This window comes from Bidens hawaiensis, unplaced genomic scaffold (assembly GCF_021521415.1).
Source record: "Bidens hawaiensis isolate Kalapana, Puna unplaced genomic scaffold, B.hawaiensis_p1.1 tig00040544_1, whole genome shotgun sequence".
In the NCBI taxonomy this organism is placed as follows: Eukaryota; Viridiplantae; Streptophyta; class Magnoliopsida; order Asterales; family Asteraceae; genus Bidens; species Bidens hawaiensis.
The window spans coordinates 145,056-161,165 of record NW_027505665.1 but is presented as its reverse complement, the minus strand read 5'-3'; the positions used below and the strand labels follow the sequence as shown (position 1 = coordinate 161,165).

At 40.3% G+C, this 16,110-nt stretch overlaps 2 pseudogenes across 1 annotated transcript; both read left to right on the top strand.

Annotated features, from left to right (window-relative positions):
* Nucleotides 1-662: 662 nt before the first annotated feature.
* LOC143614603 (UDP-glycosyltransferase 83A1 pseudogene) lies at nt 663-1,676 on the top strand (annotated as a pseudogene). The gene is made up of 2 exons (XR_013150311.1): nt 663-1,507; nt 1,576-1,676. The product of XR_013150311.1 is annotated as a UDP-glycosyltransferase 83A1 pseudogene (transcript).
* A 12,395-nt stretch (nt 1,677-14,071) lies between these two features.
* LOC143614601 (UDP-glycosyltransferase 83A1 pseudogene) lies at nt 14,072-14,893 on the top strand (annotated as a pseudogene).
* The last annotated feature ends 1,217 nt before the right edge of the window (nt 14,894-16,110 follow it).

The following is a 16,110-nucleotide window of genomic DNA, read 5'->3' as shown; positions in this document are numbered from 1 at the left end:
TTCAACTTGATCAACCACATATAACTTCATAAGATTACTTAGGCTCGTGCCATCAAGCCCAATCTTAATTAGCCAACATAATGAAATTATTGTTAAACCTTTATTATATCACTGCAAAAGATCATTCTTTGTTGAAGGGGCAACAAAACCCCTCCAAAGTTCCACCTTACTAGCCATGTGGGCATGGGAGGCAACAAAGTCCCTCCCCATGTTGTCTCTCTTTGGTTTGTCGTCATGAGTGGCTTTAAACTGTTTTTGTATATGTACAATAAAATTCAAAAGAAAATAACAATACTTAAACTCAAATAAAAAAAACATACAACCCAATTAAAAACATAATAACCTACTTAATTAATTAAAATAAAACTAATACTTGTCGTCCTCGTTCACGTCCTCGTCTTTCTCTTCGTCTTCGTCGGATCCGGGTTTGTATTGAGGTCCATTGTTATGAAATGTTGAAAATTTTTGGAAGAGAAAGTGTTTCAGACGAGAAAATGTGTTGGAGGAGATGGATTTTTTTGGGGTTAAATATATTAATTTAATTTTTTTTAAACTAACGATCATATGACCGTTGGACACACAGCTCAACCCAAAGTCTGCCGGCGCTCACACCACTGCCGCCCGTCCCAGACCGCCCATAAGCGGTGTTCCGAGGGAATATCACCCCTTTGCAGCCCCCAAACTCACCTACAGAGGATGATCTACGGGAGCATCCATTATTGTTCTTTAATTTAATTCATACTTCAAACTGTACGCAACACATGAGTAGATTCTCATTACTTGATCTCAATATTATTTTCCACTTATAAATATGATCTCAAGAAGTTGACTTACGATTATATTATGTAGATTTGATCTCAAGATTAGACAATCGTAGAGTGCCAGAAGGAACGCACGTGAGTATCGAACTATTTTATGCATTATTAAATTGACAGGTTGGAAGCTCAACCAACTATTTATATCCGTAGGAGTCATTTTAAGTGCAAAACATATATACAGCCTTTCTAAACACTACTCAAAACAAAAATGAAAAACATTCATGTTCTAGCAATACCTTATCCGGCACAAGGCTATGTGATTCCTCTTATGGAGGCAGCACGGTGCTTCACTAGCAATGGTCTCAAGGTCACGTTTGTGAACACCGAGTTCACTCACAAACGAGTTATGAGTGCGTGTTCAGAGATTGATGGTTGGAGTGATTTGATGCAAATGATTTCAATCCCAGATGGGATGGAACCGGGTGATGATAGGAATGACATTGGGAAGTTGACAAAAACAATGTTTCAATTCATGCCCACCAAACTAGAAGAGCTGATAAATGATATTAACAAAAATGATGATGAGAAAATTACGTGCATCGTTGCCGATTGTTACATGGGATGGGTTTCAAGAGTTGCTCAGAAGATGGGTATTAGACTAGCGGTCTTTTGTCCCAGTTCATCTGCAGTTTTGGCTGTGATCATGAGTCTTCAAAAGCTGATGGACGATGAAGTTATAAACAACAACGGTGAGATAAATTGTTATTGACTTACATAGCCGAATATTGTGCCTTATGCAATAAAACTTTTATTCCAGGGATACCTTTGACTAACAAAATGGCACAACTGTCAACCACCATGCCGTTCATGAATGTAGGTTCCCAGCCGGATCTACACGGAATATCTCGTTCTACGTAGGTGTGGAATCCCTACGTAAGACGATACGAGCGTAGAAGACGATACACGTTAACACGATCAAACACACGTTACAATAAACAAAGACACGTTGTATTGCAACTGGAAACACGTGATTCACTGATCACCGATTACACAAACTGAATAACTCGTCAACTGAAACTCACTAATGACTTAACTTCTGCCGTAACCTAACAGTTTATATAACACGACAACTTCGCCTAGCATGTTTAGGCGAAGTTGTCCCTAACTTCGCTTATTCCACAAGTTCGCCTATATCAGCGAACTTGTGAGCTAACTTCGCTTAATACAAAATACAAATCCAACTAACTCGATTACAGACACTAGACACTGAACTACTGACATCATGTACCAACAGACTCCCTCTTGGCAGTAGCTTCATATCTCTATCTTCAAGCACGTGTCTTGTAATCTTCAACAATCTTGTCTCTTTCATCTTCAAGCATGAACTCCTTCTCGTACACAAACCGAAACAACTCTTTGATATTTCTTCGCTTCTTCTTTCCAAGCAGGAATATAAAATATCTTCTTCTCGTTCAGCACCTGCAGATCAGCTTGAGACAAATTCACCAAGTGCATTGGATCATACACTCTCAGCAGCTCTTGTTCATCTTCATCCTCCATTACTGCTTCAGCTGTTTCACAATCAACATACCACCACTTCAAATCTTTGAGCACATCCTTGGGCATTTGTTTCATCGGCACTTCTTTTAGACACCGGATCGGCTTATACTTCATGATCATCCAAGGCTTGCCATCTGCTCTCATTCCTCTGTCTTTGTCTTCAATGAGCTTTCCTTTCTGTGGTTTCAACAGCTCGAACTTTTTCTCCTTTATGCTTTCCTTCCAGACAATTTTTCCAATGACCCTAGCCATGTTATCATCACTCCTGTTTATTAACCCCATCATGGCTAAGTCCTTCACTTCACACTCAGGCAACGTATTCAATGATCTCAACAGCCTCTTGAAGTACTGAACCCCATCATACCTTTTAATCACAAAGAGCCTCAACTGCTCATCATATAACCAGCATATAATCCCCTTTTTCGATTCAGCATAACCCCTGATGTTGTAACTTTTCTTGAACATAGTAGGGACCGCCGGTTTCTTAGTTTTTACGAACCACTGAGCGTAGCCTTCTTTCCTTCTTGGCTGCTCTTCCCATTCCGTCTCATCGCTTCCCATATCTTGACCTATATCTGACTTATCAACTTCCGGAATCTCGTGCTCAACATTCTCCTCTACAATCTCTCCCTCTTCAATCTCACTATCAATAACAATCTCTGCCCCAATCTTCTCTATCCCTTCAACCGGTAACACATCATCATCACCTATAACATCATCATACACCTCCTCAGCATCCACGACCACCACATCATCACCTGAACCACCAGCTGCACTCGTGGACTCCCTCTGAGATGTGGAAGTCCCAAGAGCTTGTTCAGTTCTTGGCAACTCTCCACCTGCACCTTTCGATGCATTGGGATCATCGTCTCGATCATTACGCTTCTTAGTCCTCAGCTCATCAACCTTACAGCTCGTCTCCCCCTGAGATGCCAAGAACTGTTTCAAGGCATCAATTATTTTACCATGTTCGATCAGCAGGGACGACTGAATCTGATTCTCTGCAACGAGGCGCTGAATAGCATTGGTCTGGATAAGATTTACCCTTGATTGTTCAGCCACGACTCTTTCAAGCGCTGCTATTCGTTCCGTGTCGGATAAGGTTGCATCGAAATCAAACCTCAGATGTGATATATCTTGAGTGTACTGAGGAGGGATTTCCAATGTAACCGGCACCTCAGAAGTAGGCGTAAACATAACCGCATGTGGTATCGTAACCGACAACCCTGCAGTAGCTACAACTGTTGACTCAATAAATCTTGCCACGACCTCCGTTGGAGTAAGAGTTGGAGGTGGCAAAGATACAATCTCCGGAGCCGATAGCTGGAATGTAGTGGGCGGGAGGCCGAATGAGGATGAGGTAGCCACCACGGGAACGTCCGTGGCGCTTGGTCTTGTAACTGGCAATGATGAAGGAACCATGGTCATACCGGACAGTGCGGGTGGAGTGAAACGTACCACCCTTGAGCTCTCACCAGCTCTCGAACCTGCACCTGTCCTTTCCCTTCTCGATCTACGGACCAACTGATGTACTTCTTCCTCAAAGTCCGAATCATTGTCATCATCGTCTCTCTTCCTTTTCCCATGAATCCGTTCTTGGGTAACTAAAATTCGTCTCGCTTCAGCCACATCATCATCTGAAGAATCAGAATCAGCCTCAGTCGTAGCTGCCCTAGCAACATCCACACTAGTAACACGGGCTACCGAGACTTGTACATTTTCTTCAGGATCAACACGCTCCATATCAAAAAATCCTTGACCGCCAAACGCTGCATCAAGGTCTACATTCTCCTCCGGTGACACAACAGGAGCAGCAGGTAAAGCTTGTTGTACCTCAGGTGGTTGAGGTGCTCCAGCCTGTTGTGGTTGAGGATCCCGAAACTCGTCCCCACGAGCTGGAACATACTCTGGGTTGATCAAGTACCCGAATAAAGGAGTATGTCGAGGACGGAGCTCAGGTTTGCTCCTCGCACTAGATGATCTGCATTGAGCGAAGATCCTCTTGCTTACACTTTCCACATATCTAATTGGGCGACGCTGAGGTAACGTGGGAGCGACGTGATTCAAGATCATTTAAAGGAATCTTGGATACATCAGAAATCTCTCACGCGCCACCGCTCGTCTTTGAAGATCTATCTCGTAGAATACCATCTGACTAAAGCTGTAATGCTTATTGTAAGTCAGTGCAGTCATCGCCGACTGCATGGTCGCACCCATTCCGTCTGTACCAGCCTTTCTCCCTGACATACACACGATCATCACGTGCATGAGAAAGCGCCATTGGTCAAGCAAGAACCCCTTGCGTCTCTGAGTATCCCTCAAAGGACCAGAATATCCCATTCTCAGAAAAGCACCATCTCGGAATGGAGCCACAAAGTCGGTTGGATCGTCTCTCGTTTCATCCCCAAACTGCAAAGCCGCCCTGATCTGTTCAGACGAGAACTGTACTATCTGATTATTAACCGTTGCACGCATAACCGGGGGCTCTACTCGACAGTCATATTCCACTGTCTGCCAGAAATGTTCTATTGTTTGGCAAAGATATAGGCAGTGTTGTGGTAATAGCGTGGAATATACGCGAGCGAAGTAGAAACGTGATGATCTCGCGGAAATCATCAATACCGCTCGCATCCGGGTCCAATGTGATGTACATGTTATGCCCCGGGAAAAACTGTCGGTTGTTGTCTCCACCTTCATCACCACCTGCACCACCTGCTCCAGCTACAGCTGCCATTTCTGCAACACAAACAGTCTAAGTTAGAGAAACGTCAAGGCAAATCACAAGTTCGCCTGTTACCATGAGCGAAGTTATGATTTATTCTATATAGGCGAAGTTAGAGGTGGGGCGAAGTTGGGAACAACTTCGCCTCAACTTGAACTTCGCCTGATAAATGTTACGTTAAAAGGGCCAGGCGAAGTTAATGATAACTTCGCCTAACCACAACTTCGCCTCATATACTGTTACATAATTAATTATCAGGCGAAGTTAAACCTCAGGCGAAATTAAGAATAACTTCGCCTAAACTGTAAGTTCGCCTGAATATGAATCGGCAACAGTTAGACTTTCGAACGAGGTGAATTGGGTCAATTTGGAGATTGCGGACTCCATAAAACATGATTTTATGACGATTTAGACGACCAAGTTGATTACGACCACGTAATAACAGGTTTGAAAATCGGGTGTTGGATGTTTCGAATGAACGAGGTCACGAATCGGGTTGAAACGACCTTTGATTTACATCAATGAAAGTGATTATACGATACAACAACCCTACACACCTTTAAATCGGATTAGAAACTGAGAAAACAACACGGATTTGATTCGAAAGATAAGTTCGCTTAGGGTTCTGATAATAAGTTCGCCGGGTTTGAAAATAATAAAGAGTCTGACCTAAAATTTCCTTTATATAGGGTCAAAGTTATACAGGCGAAGTTATGGATAACTTCGCCTATTGCAGGCGAAGTTATGGATAAGTTCGCCGATATTAAACTTTACAAAACAAACCCCTATAATTTGAACAATTTGCAATTAAGTTTTAAAACATCCTTTAAAGAGTTAAATGATACGATCAAGACCAAGTAACCAGGTATAAAATCATACAACTACATAAGTAGAATAAAATTTTAAAAATAAAGTACACGGGATCAAATTTCAGTCTCGACAGGGACTACCACGTTTTAGAAAAGATCCGAACAGGAATCATACTAATTACGTGACTGTCACATAGATCCATGTTCAGCTGTATTATGACATAAAGAAACAGGTTGTAAGCAGGTAAATAACTTAAAATGGTTTTCATCACTTCTGTGATACGAGTTAGGTTCAATTAAGCTCAAAACTTAAATGGGCAACAACTCAGAGATTATGATGCCTCCTATCTATTCTCAAAGCGTATTTGGCTTTCCCCAAGTCACCCCGAGTTGACCTCGACCCGTAGTGTCTGATTAAATAGTAAGTACATGTCGATCTGTAGAGTCTTCTTCCCATTGTCTTTCTTGCATCTTGATTGAGAAGAATTAACATTATAAGCTCTAGAATGTCTCAATAACACATAATTTTTTTTTATATAAGTATTTACACAACTTCAGAGTAGTAAACAACTGCAAGTCCCGAATCTGGATCACTGCAGTTTCTTGACACACTATCTTCACGGGAATCAGAACACTCACGGGCTCGTGTATGACTGGGTAATCGCTTTTCTGCCTATCATACGGAAAGATATATATGAAGACATGCACAACTCTTAAGGAGTTTCCACGTAAAATCGAGTAGATTTAGTTAGTATCACTTCTACTTTTACGCACCATAAAAAGCTACCATGACATACAATGACTGTTCTAAAGTCTTTTAGGCCTAATAACTTCACTAGTTAAGCACACAGAATCAGTATATCTATCACTTTCCAAGGTTGGATCAATTTTCTGTTAAACATAGTAAAGGAACTTCTTACGAAGTAGTAGACTTGAAAAATAATTTCATCTCCCAAAGAAAATTTTAACTTCTATCGCCCCGATCAAGTCGAAGTCTTCAGGTAAACGGCTATCCTGAAGATCCAATGGATCAGCTGGACCGACCACATACAAGTATGTGTCCTTATAACTAAGTATGAACGACTAATTTTCAGCGAAAGAATAAAAACTCATCATAAACCGCCCCGGTCACTTTCAGTCATCTGGTTAATGGCTATCCTCATATTCTACAAGTAGAAATGAGGACCAAACATATCCGAAGATATGTCCTTCAAACTGAGGCAACCGACATAATTCTAAGCGATAGTGACTTTTTTTTTTGTTTTAAACAAAATCGAAAAACACGGTTACTCGGGATTGATCATCCCATTCAGCTCAACAAGGTTTTGAAAACGAGTTTTGTTAAACGCTTTAGTGAACAAATCAGCGAAATTATCTAACGTATCAACCTTTTCGAGCACAATCAATTTCTTCTCAGCACAATCCCGTATAAAATGATGACGGATGTCAATGTGTTTAGTTTTGCTATGCTTTATAGGATTGTTAGTTACTGAGATAGCAGCAGTGTTATCAATGCAAATAGAAGTATGAGTGAAATTCAGACCATAATCGCGCAATTGCTGTTGTATCCAAAGAACCTGTGAGCAGCAGTTCGATGCTGCCATGTATTCTGCTTCACAGGTAGAAATGGCGACTGAGGTCTGCTTCTTGCACTGCCATGACACTAATCTGCCTCCAAGAAACTGACATCCACCTGTTGTTGACTTCCGATTCTGATTGCACCCTCCATAATCAGAATCCGTGTAGGCGACTAACTCCAAGTCTCCTCCCTTCGTGTACCACAACCCTAGCTTAGGCTTGCCTTTGAGATACCGCAGTATCCTCTTCACACCCTTCAAGTGAGATTCCTTTGGGTTTGCCTGAAAGCGAGCACAAAGACAAACTGCAAACATAATATCAGGTCAAGAAGCAGTTAAGTACATTAAAGAACCTATTATTGCCCGATATTGGGTTGGGTCCACGTATGCATCGCTGTCTGAATCAGCACCCAGTTTATGGTTGACGCAAACTGGAGTATCAAATGGAGTGTTGTCCTCCATCTTGAAGCGTTTGAGAACATCTTGGACATACTTAGTCTGATGAATGAACATCCCATCTTTCTTCTGATCAACCTGCAGTCCTAAAAAGAAAGTTAGTTCACCCATAGCACTCATTTCAAACCTCTTTTTCATGACGGCTTCAAATTCCTAACACATGGCGACTTTTGATGCAGCAAAGATGATGTCGTCCACGTAGACTTGCACCAGAAGAAAGTCGCTTCCTTTTCTCTTAAAGAACAGTGTGCTATCGATCTTTCCCTTTTCAAATTCATTCTCAAGCAAGTAATCGGATAGAGTTGCGTACCAGGCACGAGGTGCCTGATGTAGGCCATATAGCGCTTTACTTAGCTTGTACACGTGACCAGGAAAGTCTGGGTCAGGAAAACCCGGAGGTTGCTCAACGTACATAACCTCATCGACTTTACCGTTAAGAAACGCACTCTTCACGTCTAACTGGAACACCTTCATCTCCTTGTGTGCAGAAAATGCCAAAAACAATCGAATCGCTTCCAATCTCGCCACAGGAGCAAACACTTCATTGTAGTCGATCCCCTCTTGCTGATTAAAACCTTTTACAACCAGCCTCGCCTTATTCCTGATAATTATCCCTTTCTCATCTCTCTTACATTTGAAAACCCATTTTGTGACAATCGCATGCACATCCTTCGGTTTTGCAACCAAATTCCATACCTCCATTTTCTTGAACTGGGCTAACTCTTCTTGCATGGCATCGACCCACGAGCTATCCTTGAGAGCCATTTGATAGTTCTTTGGTTCAATCTGGCTGATGAAGCAGGTGTACAAGCATTCGTTAATGATGCATGTATCTTTAATGCTTGTGTAAACACAGGTGTGCTCATTCAAGCTTTGTCTTGTTTGTACACCGTCGGACAGATCACCTATCACGTTATCCAAAGGGTGATTTTTGTGAATTCTCATAGTCGGAACCGAACTGACTTGCAGATTGTCTTCCAGGTTCGAAGGTAGCTCATCAATGGGTGATTGTTGTTGAGACTGAAACGGATTGAAGAATTCCTCTTCTGTAGAGGCAGCAGGGGTATCGACAGCATTTGACGAGGAAGGTTGACATTCATCGTACTGCGGTCGTTGCACAAAATTGTCTTCCTCATCATAAAGCATCTTCGTAGCTATTCTCTCATCAACTTTTGCACAATCCAAGTAAGGCATGTTAAAAGATTTAAAAAGCCTATCATAGTCGAAAGCCCCAGCGGGTCCCGTGCTTGGTTTTGGTGATTTGTAACTTGTGATATCAGTGTTACACACCACCTCAACCTTGCTGGTCGATATATTAAAGACTCGTCTGTTGGGAGTCCCAACAACATATCCGACTAAAATACCTTCGTCGGCTATTTCACCAAATTTTGAGTTCGTCTTTAATATCGAACACGGGGACCCGAATGGTTCGAGACCACTCAAGTTAGGCTTTCTTCCATGCATAAGTTCATAACATGTTTTATTCAATCTTTTAACAGTTAAAACTCTATTAAGGATATAATAGGCTGTAGCAACAGCTTCAACCCAGAACACCACAGGAAGTTTAGAATCAGCCAGCATGGTTCTGGCTCCCTCAATTAGCGTTCTGTTCTTCCTCTCAGCCACCCCATTTTGTTGCGGAGTATACGGAGCGCTGTACTGGTGGTCTATCCCTTTCTGTAAGCAGAAGATCTCCATCTGATAGTTTTTGAACTCTGTCCCATTGTCACTCCTGATGTATTTAACTCTTTTCCCCATAATATTCTCAACCTTGGTAATCAAATTTATTACCATCTGAACCGTTTCATCCTTTGACTTCAGGAAATATACCCAAGAATATCGAGAGAAATCATCAGTTATCACCAAGCAGTATGATGTTCCACCTAGGCTTTTTACATTCACGGGACCGAAGAGATCCATGTGAAGTAGGTCTAGGGTACTGACTATTGAATTAACCTTCTTGGTGTGATGGGATTTCTTGTGTTGCTTTCCCTTTTTGCACGATAAGCATTGGTCTTCAAAGTTGAAATTTTTCAAGGGAACACCCAGCACCAGCCCATTCTTGACAATGTAGTTCATTTTCCGAAGATGAATATGCCCCATTCTTCGATGCCATAACTCGGACTCCGATTCAGTTGCTTTTGACAGAAGACACGATTCTTCTGTTGCCATCTCAGTCGACCTCATGTCCATAACATACGTATTCTTTTCCCTTGGAGCCTTCATTACTATCCAATCCTCTGGTATCTTGAAACTAGGATACAGTACGATCGCTTCATTCTTGGTAAAGTGCACAGTGTAATCTTTGTCACAGATCTGCGATACACTCAGCAGATTATGCTTCAGTTCTTCAACAAAATTCACCTTCTCTAACGTCATTTTACCATTAGTCACCGTCCCAATTCCAGTAATCCTTCCACCACTCTCTCCAGCAAAACTTACTCTTCCTCCCTGAACAGGTTTCCATTCGTGTAACAAATTCTTGTTACCCGTCATGTGCCGGGAACAGCCGCTATCCACAACCCATAGATTGTTTGCAGCCCTGTTCAACTGTTCCTGCACGATTAAAGCAAAGGATTAAAATCTGGGGACCCAAGACCTATTGGTCTTGGGTCGATACATCCCGTACTTTGGCTGTCCAAAGTTAGTATTAGAATGATATCTGTAAGTCCTAAAAGGATACCTTCTTGTAGATGACTATGAGGCCATCCAAACCTTCGTGAATTAAATGAATTATTACTCATGATTTGGTTGTTAACAGGGAAAAACTGAGATCGATTTCTTTGAAAACCTGGATTAGTTCAATTTCTGAACTTTAATGAGTTTTCATTTTTACCATTATTGTACTTACTGTTAGTTCTATTCTCAGTTTTCGAAGGCCTCATACCTCTGAATCTCTGCTTCAGAGGGCAATCAGCAATCAGGTGTCCTAATTGATTGCATCTGAAACAACTCCTGTGTTCAACTTTCGTATCAACAGTTGTTCTAGATGTTGAGGCTGCATTACTGCCCGTTTGTCTAACATATGGTGGGACATACGGGTTTAGTGGAGAATTCTTTTCAGTTGGTTTATTTTCCTCTCCACGTTTTAGTAACACTTCCTCTACTTTTGTCTCACTCGACTTGGATGTCTTGTCCGAATTTGATGAGACAGGACTAGGAACAGAAATCTTAACATTAGAAACAGGCTTGCTTGTTTCGCCTTTACTAACTTCTGGATCTTTAATCGTAACCTTAACCGGAACTGTCTGACCAATTTCAACATCAACAGATTTCTGATTACTAGGATCATAAGTGTAGTTATGATTGTAAGGTGGTGGAACTTCATTATATCCAATTCCTCCCCTTTTAACTGGGGAACGTTGATCACTAACGAGGTGATCAAGTATAGCGGAGGAATTTCTAAATTGCTCAAGTTTTCTGTTTAGTTCCACCACTTTCACCTGGTGATCAGCTATCTGTTTATCCCTTTCAGCTATTAGTTTGGTTTTCTCTTCTAACACTTCATAACTAAGATCAGTTACTTGTACTTTTTCAGCTAGACTGGCTTTAAGACTTCTGATATCTTTCTCACTAGCTTTTATTTTTACCTTGTAACTATTTTCTCTAGCTTTAGTGTAATGATGATCTTCTTTAAATGTTTTAAACTGAGCATCCAAACTAACAAACTGATCAGTTATTGTTGTCAATTGTTCAGACAGATTTTCACATTTCGTACAAGAGAGTTTAGCACTTACCTCGGAGAGCTGATCTGTCACTTCTGCCATGTAAGCTTAATTTTCTCCAGTCACTTTCTCACTTCCTGCAGTTTCGATGTTCACCAAATTGGCATGTTCGAACACTTCCTCAACATGCAGATTCCAATGGTATTCCCCGTTTTGTCTGGATATCATCGCCCTATTCTCACTACTTCCACCACTCTGTTGTGTAGAACTGTTCTGACTGCGTCCTACACGTTCATTTGTGCACTCTTTAGCAAAGTGTCCATTCTGTTGACAGTTATAACACCGCACCTTTGACTTATCAAAACCTGGTATTTCACCAACAAACTTTCTACCAGTCTTCTTCATAAACCTTTTAACCCTTCTTACAATCATCGCCATCTGCCACTGCAGATCCATCTCTTCCAGATCATCAGCATCGATCTGATCATAGTCTTCGTCTAAAGTTGCAGGGTCAACAATCTTACCTTTAATGTAATTTTCATACGAAGCAATGAAAGATGCATAGAGAGCAAACTGCTGTTCAGCAGATTTAACACTCATGGGCATCTTAGAGTAGTTGTTGTTAGGAACACTTGAAGAGAAACTACCCTTGGTTGTTTGAGGTTTAGAAGCATTTGTTCCACCAGCTACAAAACACACATCACCATCCATGTTGAGAGTTACATGACCTTCATGTGTTGAGTTAGCGCCCGAGTCTCCCTTTGAGTAGTAAGCAGATGATTCAGACTTCGAACTTGAACTTGAATTAACTTTTGCACCATACATTCCCGGATCCTGAACCTGATCAGTTGGTGTCTCTTTTCGAACCATGTTAAGTTCAAAAGTTCGTAGCTTGTTGACTGCTGTTTCCAAGTCATAGTCGGCAAACTCTTTATCTTCTCTCATCAAGACAGTGTACATCTCCCATTTCGGTGGGAGGGCATCAAGAAGTTTTTCCACGATCTCCTCTTCTTTGTAAGCAATGGAATAATTGCTGAGTTCGGTCATCAGGTGATAATATCTCGTGATGATATCATCAAGTGATTCATTCTTCAAATACTTGAACACCGAGAATTGGGTTTTGAGTAGTTTAATCTTGGATGCACGTATCCCCACATTACCTTCAAATCGGTTTTCAAGTGCTTCCCATAGCTCTCTAGCGGTTTTATACTTCCTGAAGGTGTGAAGAATCTCTTGTGGAAGAGCCATCGTTATAGCAGCATGAGCTTTGCTTTCAGCCTCATACATCTTCTTTTCTTCCTCTTCCATCTTGTTGTATTTCTTAATCTGTTCACGACCCTCATACAAAGCAGTTGGTGGAATGTATCCATCTTGAATGCACCCACATCTTAGCATCTTGATACTTAACATACTGCTCAAACCGATCCTTCCAAGCCACGAAATCGGTACCTTTAAGCATTTTCGGTGCCTTAGTAGCTGAACCCGCTTCCACTTCCATCTTCACCAGTTCCGTAATATTTATAGAAGTCATTTTTTACGAAACGAAAACACAAAGAAACCCGAAAAATAAAAATTTTATTCTTAACAGTACTGTAGGCGAAGTTAAAGTTAACTTCGCTTAAGTCTTAACTTCGCTTGAATTCTTAACTTCGCTCTCCTTTTTAAATTCGCCTGATATGGCGAAGTTGTGGATAACTTCGCTTAAGTTAAGCGAATTTGTGAGGTAGGCGAAGTTGTGGATAACTTCGCTTGAGAGAAGCGAACTTGTGAGGTAGGCGAAGTTGTGGATAACTTCGCTTGAGATAAGCGAACTTGTGAGGTAGGCGAAGTTATGGATAACATAACTTCGCTTAACCTTATATCTTCGCCTAAACCCTACAAACAGTAGCAGCAACTTCGCCTGATGAACACGATGATTTTGCAGGTTTGATTTTGACGTTTTGCGAGGTATGCGAAGGTGTAATGGGTTATTTTTGATGGTGGGAGGTGAGTAGGACACAAAAACTCGGTAAACTCGTCCCGCAAATAGTCGAACGGAACGATTTCTACACCCGCGTGATAATCCCGAACCACACAATCACGAGCAAAAGCTCTGATACCAATTGTAGGTTCCCAGCCGGATCTACACGGAATATCTCGTTCTACGTAGGTGCGGAATCCCTACGTAAGACGATACGAGCGTAGAAGACGATACACGTTAACACGATCAAACACACGTTACAATAAACAAAGACACGTTGTATTGCAACTGGAAACACGTGATTCACTGATCACCGATTACACAAACTGAATAACTCGTCAACTGAAACTCACTAATGACTTAACTTCTGCCGTAACCTAACAGTTTATATAACACGACAACTTCGCCTAGCATGTTTAGGCGAAGTTGTCCCTAACTTCGCTTATTCCACAAGTTCGCCTATATCAGCGAACTTGTGAGCTAACTTCGCTTAATACAAAATACAAATCCAACTAACTCGATTACAGACACTAGACACTGAACTACTGACATCATGTACCAACAATGAACCCTGCAAATTTCATATGGGCTTGTGTAGGCAACCCAACCACAAACCAAATCATCTTTGATTTTGTAGTTTGTGAAGGTGAAGAAGCAGCAAAAGCAGCAGACCACATAATTTGCAACTCAACCATGGAGCTAGAGAATGGGGCGTTCTTCCTATTTCCAAAGATGTTGCCAATAGGTCCACTTTTGGCAACCAACAAATCAACAAAGCAAGTAGGCCACTTCTGGAATGAAGACACCTCTTGCCTAAGATGGCTTGATCAACAACCCATCTGCTCGGTCATTTATGTGGCATTTGGGAGCTTCACAATATTTAACCAACTCCAATTTGAAGAGTTGGCGCTAGCACTTGAGGACACCAAAAAGCCATTCTTGTGGGTTATTCGACCTGGTACAAGTGGCATTGTAGACTATGTCTACCCAAGTGGCTACATGGAGAGAATAGGCACTCGTGGGAAAATAGTCAGTTGGGCACCGCAGCAGGAGGTCCTAAACCATTCGTCAGTGGCATGCTTCATGAGTCATTGTGGTTGGAACTCTACAATGGAAGGTGCCAGCAATGGGGTTCCTTTCTTGTGCTGGCCTTACTTTGCTGATCAGTTTTTTAACAAAACATACATATGTGATATTTGGAAAACCAGTTTGGGTTTGAACCAAGATGATAGAGGTATCGTTACGCGAGGAGAAATTAGGAGTAAACTAGAGCAGTTACTTAGCAACAACATATTCAAAGAAAATGCCTTCAATTTGCAAGAAAAAGTGATGGACTGCGTGCGAGTAGGAAACTCCTCCAACAAAAATCTCAACAAAATTCATTGATTGGGTAAAGGATGAAAATGATGATGCTTGTGTCGATGAAACTTGCAAATGATATATGATGCACAACCTTTAACTCAGGTTGTGGTTTTACAGAATATGTATTCTGTTATTTTCAGTTATCTTGCTAGTTAACTTTGTCTTTACATTGTTTACATGTATGTTTTTTGTTCCCTTGTTTTGTTTCCATCTACTTTACTTTGTTGAAAAAGCATATTCGCTTCTAATATTATTTGTCAAGTTTCTTATTCTATCCTTGACTAGTTAACTTATAATCTGTTATTCATTATATATATAATGGTAAAACTAACATTCAACAGAAGTGGGAGTAGTCTTTCACATACACATGCTTATCATTTTTTCTTACTACACAAGTACACATAGTCACATAATGTTTCAAAGGAAAAGTGGTTATCCCTTTTTATGAGAGGGGAAGATCATATATGAAAACATGGTTTCCTAAGAAAAAAAAGTCAAGTTCATACATGAGAATAAGTATGGCTTTCTTAAAGTGAAACAACATATATATGTTTGTAAATAATTTAGTTTAACTTTATTGATAGAAATCTTTTAAATATCTAATAATTCAAAATTTTGATTATGTAAAAGACTAACTACTGGTAATTGAATGAATTGAAGACGAGTTATATTTAAAGAGTTTGAGATATGCATACTAGATTATTAGATACTTTGTTTATTTATAAATATAATTATTTTTTTTATATACATGTTTTAAATTATGATGAAACATCTCCACAAGTTTTATATAAGCTACATGTACTCATTACTATACAAATTTTTTTCTTTTTTTTTAATATTGTTTTGTTGATATAGATATTTCATTCTTTTTCAACAGATGGATTTTGATAAGGGGACAAGCAATGTAGCTGTTATATGAAACACTACGAAATCATATAAGTATTATATTTTTCTGATTGCTTTATAGTTTATGAATTTGTTATCACTTTATTTCATTATCTATAATAGGTTATGAACTTCAAGCAATTTGTTATAAGTTTAACTCGTAATCTATTATAAAGCAGATTTTGGTGAGGGGACAAGCAATGTAGCTATTATATGAAACACTACGAAATCAGCTAAGTATTATTTTTTTAACTAATTTATAGTTTATGAATTCGTTATAACTTTATCTTATTATCTATTATAGTTGATGAACTTAAAGCCCATTTCCTTTCATCAAATTAAGATTTTAAAAACTT